Source organism: Pinus tabuliformis, chromosome 4_2 (genome assembly GCF_031772625.1).
Source record: "Pinus tabuliformis cultivar Carrire ecotype Pingquan chromosome 4_2, CPIR1, whole genome shotgun sequence".
In the NCBI taxonomy this organism is placed as follows: Eukaryota; Viridiplantae; Streptophyta; class Pinopsida; order Pinales; family Pinaceae; genus Pinus; species Pinus tabuliformis.
In genome coordinates this window covers 807,230,098-807,238,109 of record NC_142304.1, presented here as the reverse complement: position 1 = coordinate 807,238,109, position 8,012 = coordinate 807,230,098, and positions in this window count along the sequence as shown.

The following is an 8,012-nucleotide window of genomic DNA, read 5'->3' as shown; positions in this document are numbered from 1 at the left end:
GCCCATGAAAAATCGTTCGGGCGGGTCGTTTGAGGGCGCCCATGTGAACTTGTTCGGGCGGGTCGTTCGGGTGGGTCGTTCGGGCGAGGGTCGTATCAAAAATGCTAAGTTGTGACCCGAGGTTGGCTTTGTGCACGTTCGTGCAGCTCGTTTGCCTGGCTCTCCCTTGTCGGTTCGTTTCGGTCGTTCGGGCGCCCATGCAAAATCGTTCGGGCGGGTCGTTTGAGGGCGCCCGTGTGAACTCGTTCGGGCGGGTCGTTTGAGGGCGCCCGTGTGAACTCGTTCGGGCGGGTCGTTTGAGGGCGCCCGTGTGAACTCGTTCGGGTGGGTCGTTTGAGGGCGCCCGTGTGAACTCGTTCGGGCGGGTCGTTCGGGTGGGTCGTTCGGGCGGGTCGTTTGAGGGCGCCCGGGTGAACTCGTTCGGGCGAGGGCCGTATCAAAAATGCTAAGTTGTGACCCGAGGTTGGCTTTGTGCACGTTCGTGCAGCTCGTTTGCCCGGCTCTCCCTTGTCGGTTCGTTTCTGTCATTCGGGCGCCCATGAAAATTCGTTCGGGCGGGTCGTTTGAGGGCGCCCGTGTGAACTCGTTCGGGTGGGTCGTTCGGGCGGGTCGTTCGGGCGGGTCGTTCGGGCGGGTCGTTTGAGGGCGCCCGTGTGAACTCGTTCGGGTGGGTCGTTCGGGCGGGTCGTTTGAGGGCGCCCGTGTGAACTCGTTCGGGCGGGTCGTTCGGGTGGGTCGTTCGGGCGGGTCGTTTGAGGGCGCCCGGGTGAACTCGTTCGGGCGGGTCGTTCGGGCAAGGGCCGTATCAAAAATGCTAAGTTGTGACCCGAGGTTGGCTTTGTGCACGTTCGTGTAGCTCGTTTGCCCGGCTCTCCCTTGTCGGTTCGTTTCGGTCGTTCGGGCGCCCATGAAAATTCGTTCGGGCGGGTCGTTTGAGGGCGCCCGTGTGAACTCGTTGGGGCAGGTCGTTCGGGTGGGTCGTTCGGGCGGGTCGTTTGAGGGCGCCCGTGTGAACTCGTTCGGGCGGGTCGTTCGAGTGGGTCGTTCGGGCGGGTCGTTTGAGGGCGCCCGTGTGAACTCGTTCGGGCGGGTCGTTCGGGTGGGTCGTTCGGGCGGGTCATTTGAGGGCGCCCGTGTGAACTCGTTCGGGCGGGTCATTCGGGTGGGTCGTTCAGGCGGGTCGTTCGGGGGCGCCCGTGTGAACTCGTTCGGGCGGGTCATTCGGGTGGGTCGTTCAGGCGGGTCGTTCGGGGGCGCCCGTGTGAACTCGTTCGGGCGGGTCGTTTGAGGGCGCCCGTGTGAACTCATTCGGGCGGGTCGTTTGGGTGGGTCGTTCGGGCGGGTCGTTCGGGTGGGTCGTTCGGGCGGGTTGTTCGGGCGAGGGCCGTATCAAAAATGCTAAGTTGTGACCTGAGGTTGGCTTTGTGCACGTTCGTGCAGCTCGTTTGCCCGGCTCTCCCTTGTCAGTTCGTTTCGGTCGTTCGGGCGCCCATGCAAAATCGTTCGGGCGGGTCGTTTGAGGGCGCCCGTGTGAACTCGTTCGGGCGGGTCGTTCAGGTGGGTCGTTCGGGCGGGTCATTCGAGTGGGTCGTTCGGGCGGGTCGTTCGGGCAATGGTCGTATCAAAAATGCTAAGTTGTGACCTGAGGTTGGCTTTGTGCACGTTCGTGCAGCTCGTTTGCCCGGCTCTCCCTTGTCGGTTCGTTTCGGTCGTTTGGGCGCCGATGCAAAATCGTTCGGGCGGGTCGTTTGAGGGCGCCCGTGTGAACTCGTTCGGGCGGGTCGTTCGGGTGGGTCGTTCAGGCGGGTCGTTTGAGGGCGCCCGTGTGAACTCGTTCGGGTGGGTCGTTCGGGCAGGTCGTTTGAGGGCGCCCGTGTGAACTCGTTCGGGTGGGTCGTTTGAGGGTGCCCGTGTGAACTCGTTCAGGCGGGTCGTTCGGGTGGGTCGTTTGAGGGCGCCCGGGTGAACTTGTTCGGGCGGGTCGTTCGGGCGAGGGCCGTATCAAAAATGCTAAGTTGTGACCCGAGGTTGGCTTTGTGCACGTTCGTGCAGCGCGTTTGCCCAGCTCTCCCTTGTCGGTTTGTTTCTGTCGTTCGGGCGGCCATGAAAATTCGTTCGGGCGGGTCGTTTGAGGGCGCCCGTGTGAACTCGTTTGGGCGGGTCGTTCGGGTGGGTCGTTCGGGCGGGTCGTTTGAGGGCGCCCGTGTCAACTCGTTCGAGTGGGTCGTTCGGGCGGGTCGTTTGAGGGCGCCCGTGTGAACTCGTTCGGGTGGGTCGTTTGAGGGCGCCCACGTGAACTCGTTCGGGCGGGTCGTTTGAGGGCGCCCGGGTGAACTCGTTCGGGCGGGTCGTTCGGGCAAGGGCTGTATCATAAATGCTAAGTTGTGACCCGAGGTTAGCTTTGTGCACATTCGTGCAGCTCGTTTGCCCGGCTCTCCCTTGTCGGTTTGTTTCGGTCGCTCGGGCGCCCATGAAAATTCGTTCGGCTGGGTCGTTTGAGGGCGCCCGTGTGAACTCGTTCGGGCGGGTCGTTTGGGTGGGTCGTTCGACGGCGCCCGTGTGAACTCGTTCGGGCGGGTCGTTCGGGTGGGTCGTTCGGGTGGGTCGTTCGGGAGGGTCGTTTGAGGGCGCCCATGTGAACTCGTTCCGGCGGGTCGTTCGGGTGGGTCGTTCGGGCAGGTCGTTTGAGGGCGCCCGTGTGAACTCGTTCGGGTGGGTCGTTCGGGCGGGTTGTTTGAGGGTGCCCTTGTGAACTCGTTCGGGCGAGGAACGTATCAAAAATGCTAAGTTGTGACCCGAGGTTAGCTTTGTGCACGTTCGTGCAGCTCGTTTGCCCGGCTCTCCCTTGTCGGTTCCTTTCGATCGTTCGGCGGCCCATGCAAAATCGTTCGGGCGGGTCGTTTAAGGGCGCCCGTGTGAACTCGTTCGGGCGGGTCGTTTAAGGGCGCCCGTGTGAACTCGTTCGGGCGGGTCGTTCGGGTGGGTCGTTCGGGTAGGTCGTTTGAGGGCGCCCGTGTGTACTTGTTCGGGTGGGTCGTTCGGGCGGGTCGTTTGAGGGCGCCCATGTGAACTCGTTCGGGCGGGTCGTTCGGGCGAGGGCCGTATCAAAAATGCTAAGTTGTGACCCGAGGTTGGCTTTGTGCACGTTCGTGCAGCTCGTTTGCCCGGCTCTCCCTTGTCGATTCATTTCGGTCGTTCGGGCGCCCATGAAAAATTGTTCAGGTGGGTCGTTTGAGGGCGCCCGTGTGAACTCGTTCGGGCGGGTCATTTGAGGGCGCCCGTGTGAACTCGTTCGGGCGGGTCGTTCGGGTGGGTCGTTCAGGCGGGTCATTTGAGGCGCCCGTGTGAACTCGTTCGGGTGGGTCGTTTGAGGGCGCCCGTGTGAGCTCGTTCGGGCGGGTCGTTCGGGTGGGTCGTTTGGGCGGGTCGTTTGAGGGCGCCCGTGTGAGCTCGTTCGGGCGGGTCGTTCGGGTGGGTCGTTCAGGCGGGTCGTTTGAGGGCGCCCGTGTGAGCTCGTTCGGGTGGGTCGTTCGGGCGAGGGCCATATCAAAAATGCTAAGTTGTGACCCGATGTTGGCTTTGTGAACATTCGTGCAGCTCGTTTGCTGGGCTCTCCCTTGTCGGTTCGTTTCGGTCGTTCGGGCGCCCATGAAAAATCGTTCGTGCGTGTCGTTTGAGGGCGCCCGTGTGAACTCATTCAGGCGGGTCGTTTGGGTGGGTCGTTCGGGCGGGTCATTTGAGGGCGCCCATGTGAACTCGTTCGGGCGGGTCGTTTGAGGGCGCTCGTGTGAACTCGTTCGGGCGAGGGCCGTATCAAAAATGCTAAGTTGTGACTCGAGGTTGGCTTTGTGCACGTTCGTGCAGCTCGGTTGCCCGGCTCTCCCTTGTTGGTTCGTTTCGGTCGTTCGGGCGGGTCGTTTGTGGTCGCCCGTTTGAACTTGTTCAGGGGGGGGGTCGTTTGAGGGCGCCCGTGTGAACTCGTTCGGCGGGTCGTTCGGGCGAGGGCCGTATCAAAAATGCTAAGTTGTGACCTGAGGTTGGCTTTGTGCACGTTCGTGCAGCTCGTTTGCCCGGCTCTCCCTTGTCGGTTCGTTTCGGTCGTTCGGGCGCCCATGCAAAATCGTTCGGGCGGGTCGTTTGAGGGCGCCCGTGTGAACTCGTTCGGGGGGGTCATTTAGGGGAGGGCGCGCCCGGGCGAACGAGCCTGTATCAAAAATGCTAAGTTGTGACCCAAGGTTGGCTTTGTGCACGTTCGTGCAACTCGTTTGCCCGGCTCTCCCTTGTCGCTTCGTTTCGGTCGTTCGGGCGCCCATGCAAAATCATTCGGGCGGGTCGTTTGAGGGCGCCCGTGTGAACTCGTTCGGGTGGGTTGTTCGGGCGAGGGTGCGCCCGGGCGAACGAGCCCGTATCAAAAATGCTAAGTTGTGACCCGAGGTTGGCTTTGTGCACGTTCGTGCAGCTCGTTTGAGGGGGCCCGCGTGAACTCGTTCGGGCGGGTCATTCGGGTGAGGGCGTGCCCGGGCGAACGAGCCCGTATCAAAAATGCTAAGTTGTGACCCGATGTTGGCTTTGTGCACGCTCGAGCAGCTCGTTTGCCCGGCTCTCCCTTGTCGCTTCGTTTGGGTCGTTCGGGCAGGTCGTTTGAGGGCGCCCACGTGAACTCGTTCGGGCGGGTCATTCGGGCGAGGGCGCGCGAACGAGCCCGTATCAAAAATGCTAAGTTGTGACCCGAGGTTGGCTTTGTGCACGCTCGAGCAGCTCGTTTGCTCGGCTCTCCCTTGTCGCTTGGTTTGGGTTGTTCGGGCAGGTCGTTTGAGGGCACCCGCGTGAACTCGTTCGGGCGAGGGCGCTCCCGGGCGAACGAGCCCGTATCAAAAATGCTAAGTTGTGACCCGAGGTTGGCTTTGTGCACGCTCGAGCAGCTCGTTTGCTCGGCTCTCCCTTGTCGCTTCGTTTCAGTCGTTCGGGCGGTCGTTTGAGGGCGCCCGCGTGAACTTGTTCGTGCGGGTCGTTCGGTCGAGGGCGCGCCCGTAACAAAAATGCTAAGTTGTGACCCGAGGTTGGCTTTTTGCACGTTCGTGCAGCTCGTTTGCCCGGCTCTCCCTTGTCGCTTCGTTTGGGTCATTCGGGCGGGTCGTTTGAGGGCGCCCGCGTGAACTCGTTTGGGCGAGGGTGCGCCCGGGCGAACGAGCCCGTATCAAAAATGCTAAGTTGTGACCCGAGGTTGTTTTTGTGCACGTTCGTGCAGCTCGTTTTCCCGGCTCTCCCTTGTCGCTTCGTTTGGGTCGTTAGTGTGGGTCGTTTGAGGGCGTCGACGTGAACTCGTTCGGGCGGGTCGTTCGGGCGAGGGCACGCCCGGGCGAACGAGCCCGAATCAAAAATGCTAAGTTGTGACCCGAGTTTGGCTTTGTGCACGTTCGTGCAGCTCATTTGCCCGGCTCTCCCTTGTCGCTTCGTTTGGGTCGTTTGGGCGAGTCGTTTGAGGGCGCCCGCGTGAACTCGTTCGGGCGGGTTGTTCGGGCGAGGGCGCGCCTGGGCGAACGAGCCCGTATCAAAAATTCTAAGTTGTGACCCGAGGTTGGCTTTGTGCATGTTCGTTTAGCTCGTTTGCCCGGCTCTCCCTTGTCGCTTCGTTTCGGTCGTTCGGGTGGGTCGTTTGAGGGCGCCCGTGTGAACTCGTTCGTGCGGGTCGTTCGGGCGAGGGCGCGCCCGTATCAAAAATGCTAAGTTGTGACCCGAGGTTGGCTTTGTGCACGTTCGTGTAGCTCGTTTGCCCGGCTCTCCGTTGTCGCTTCGTTTCGGTCGTTCGGGCGGGTCGTTTGAGGGCGCCCGTGTGAACTCGTTCGGGCTAGGGCGCGCCCGGGCGAACGAGCCCGTATCAAAAATGCTAAGTTGTGACCCGAGGTTGGCTTTTTTGCACGTTCGTGTAGCTCATTTGCCCGGCTCTCCCTTGTCGCTTCGTTTGGGTCGTTCGGGCGGGTCGTTTGAGGGTGCCCGTGTGAACTCGTTCGGGCGGGTCGTTCGGGCGAGGGCGCGCCCGGGCGAACGAGCCCGTATCAAAAATGCTAAGTTGTGACCCGAGGTTGGCTTTGTGCACGTTCGTTCAACTCGTTTGCCCGGCTCTCCCTTGTCGCTTCGTTTCGGTCGTTCGGGTGGGTCATTTGAGGGCGCCCGTGTGAACTCGTTCGTGCGGGTCGTTCGGGCGAGGGCGCGCCCGTATCAAAAATGCTAAGTTGTGACCCAAGGTTGGCTTTGTGCACGTTCGTGCAGCTCGTTTTCCCGGCTCTCCCTTGTCGCTTCGTTTCGGTCGTTCGGGCGGGTCATTTGAGGGCGCCCGTGTGAACTCGTTCGGGCGGGTCGTTCGGGCGAGGGCGCGCCTGGGCGAACGAGCCCGTATCAAAAATGCTAAGTTGTGACCCGAGGTTGGCTTTGTGCACGTTCGTGCAGCTCGTTTGCCCGGCTCTCCCTTGTCGCTTCGTTTCGGTCGTTCGGGCGAGGGCGCGCCCGGGCGAACGAGCCCGTATCAAAAATGCTAAGTTGTGACCCGAGGTTGGCTTTGTGCACGTTCGTGCAGCTCGTTTGCCCGGCTCTCCTTTGTGGCTTCGTTTCGGTCGTTCGGGCGCCCATGCAAAATCGTTTGGGCGGGTCGTTTGAGGGCGCCCGTGTGAACTCGTTTGGGCGGATCGTTCGGGCGAGGGTGTGCCCAGGTGAACGAGCCCGTATCAAAAATGCTAAGTTGTGACCCGAGGTTGGCTTTGTGCACGTTCGTGCAGCTCGTTTGCCCGGCTCTCCCTTGTGGCTTCGTTTCGGTCGTTCGGGCGCCCATGCAAATTCATTCGGGCGAGGGCGCGCATGGGCCAATGAGCCCGTATGAAAAATGCTAAGTTGTGACCCGAGGTTGGCTTTGTGCATGTTTTTGCTGCTCCTTTGCCTAGCTCTCCCTTACTGCTTCGTTTCCTTCACGCGGGGGCCCATTCAAATTCCAGATGATCCGAGGGACAAGTTTTTTTTCCGTGTGAAAGGTGGGTTGGTAATTGAGTTGTGTTTTCGCGTTTGCCTGAACGATGGCCTTGGGTCGTTTGTAGGGCAGTCGATTTTCATCTTCTCTCCATCCCCACTCGGTAGCGCATGAGCGGTAATGTTGGCCAGGCTCGGCCTGGGAGGCATATGTGAATAATTCCCGTTCCGCTCTCCAAGTTCTTGGAGCTGTATGGGCTGTTGTGGTGTGGCTCCCTGGCTCGTCTTGGTCCCCGCGTGCCCCTTTAGATGATACCAGCGATAGGTTTCATTTCCGTGTGAAAGGTGGGTTGGTAATTGAGTTGTGTTTTCGCGTTTGCCTGAACGATGGCCTTGGGTCGTTTGTAGGGCGGCCGATTTTCATCTTCTCTCCATCCCCACTCGGTAGCGCATGAGCGGTAATGTTGGCCAGGCTCGACCTGGGAGGCATATGTGAACAATTCCCCTTCCACTCTCCAAGTTCTTGGAGCTGTATGGGCTGTTGTTGTGTGGCTCCCTGGCTTGTCTTGGTCCCCGCGTGCCCCTTCAGATGATACCAGTGACAGGTTTCCTTTCCGTGTGAAAGGTGGGTTGGTAATTGAGTTGTGTTTTCGCGTTTGCCTGAACGATGGCCTTGGGTCGTTTGTAGGGCGGGCGATTTTCATCTTCTCTCCATCCCCACTCGGTAGCGCATGAGCGGTAATGTTGGCCAGGCTCGGCCTGGGAGGCATATGTGAACAATTCCCCTTCTGCTCTCCACGTTCTTGGAGCTGTATGGGCTGTTGTTGTGTGGCTCCTTGGCTCGTCTTGGTCCTCGCGTGCCCCTTCAGATGATACCAGCGTTAGGTTTCCTTTCCGTGTGAAAGGTGGGTTGGCAATTGAGTTGTGTTTTCGCGTTTGCCTGAACGATGACCTTGGGTCGTTTGTAGGGCGGGCGATTTTCATCTTTTCTCCATCCCCACTCGGTAGCACATGAGCGGTAATGTTGGCCAGGCTCGGCCTGGGAGGCATATGTG